The 1,287-nt window shown below is 38.4% G+C and overlaps 1 non-coding gene across 1 annotated transcript; it reads right to left on the bottom strand.

Moving 5' to 3' along the window:
- Positions 1–492: 492 nt before the first annotated feature.
- TRNAV-CAC (transfer RNA valine (anticodon CAC)) lies at positions 493–564 on the bottom strand. Its single transcript has one exon. It is a non-coding gene; the product is annotated as a tRNA-Val (tRNA).
- Positions 565–1,287: the final 723 nt, after the last annotated feature.

Raw genomic sequence — 1,287 nt, 5'->3', positions numbered from 1 at the left:
ATTATAGAAATCTCCAACACAAATCCCACTGACATCAAATGTATTCTTTCTCAGGCTAAATATTTATCTGTTTGTTTGTTTGTTTCTATTAATGTTGCTTTTAGTTAAGTCAACTAAAGTCAACCACTTTCGAAATCTAAAATCAACCAAACACCTGGATTCATCCTTCTTTCTTCTATTTTTTTTCCTCTAATCAACCATTCCTCTACTCCATTCTCCCTAATGGCTTTAGTGAGTTCATAGCTGGATGAAAGTGAAAGTGTTATCCACTCAGTGTTGGACTCTTTGCAAATCCATGGACTGTAGCCATCAGGCTCCTCTGTTCATGGGATTCTCCAGGTGAGAATACTGGAGTGGGTTGTCATGCCCTTCTCCAGGGGATCTTCCCAACCTGGGGGTCAAACCTGGGTCTTCTGCACTGCAGGCAAATTTTTCACTATCTGAGTTACTAGGAAACCCAAAAGAACAAATTAACACTGTTGATGTTAGATGTGGAGATGGCAGGGATCGAACCTGGGGCCTCATACACGTGAAGCATATGTTCTACCACTGAACTACATCCCCAGCTCTAAAGGTGGTTACTTCCTCAAAAATATTTCTTTCATCTTTCTTCTTGCTTATCCTGACTCAAGTTGGCCACTTATTCCCTACCTGAAGAGACTTCTTCTACCAAGGAATTCCACCTCTCCCGTATTTAAAGGACAAATTTTTGTAGACACCTATAAGAAGCACAAATCATAATGTTATTCTAAAATGTCAACCATCTTATAATTCCAGGTTAGGTTTTCAATGATCCTCTACCTATGAAATTCCCAAGTACAGCATCCAGAGAAAACACTGCTGTGAATCTTCCACGATAATCTTTGGTACTCCTTTCCCAATTTGGAACCAGTCCATTGTTTCATATTCAGTTCTAACTGTTGCTTCTTGACCTGCATACAGAATTCTCAGGAGGCAGGTCAGGATGTCCAGTATTCCCATCTCTTAAAGAATTTTCCACAGTTTGTTTTCATTTCAATCCCAAAGAAAGGCAATGCCAAAGAATGTTCAAACTACCACACAATTGCAGTCATCTCACACACTAGCAAAACAATGCTGAAAACTATGTGTTAACTTGGCTCTTTCCCTAGTTAGCCTATAACCCTCAAGAACAAAGGATATCTTTTATATCTCCTTTTATTTCAGTATTTGTTCTGTGGCAGACATATCATAAATGGCTCATATATGTTGTTGATATGAGTAAATACAGTATTACAATCACACAGAAACGTTTTTTATTGTGTTTAA

This window comes from Bos javanicus, chromosome 1 (genome assembly GCF_032452875.1).
Source record: "Bos javanicus breed banteng chromosome 1, ARS-OSU_banteng_1.0, whole genome shotgun sequence".
NCBI classification, from domain to species: Eukaryota; Metazoa; Chordata; class Mammalia; order Artiodactyla; family Bovidae; genus Bos; species Bos javanicus.
This window is presented reverse-complemented; position numbering and strand designations above follow the sequence as displayed.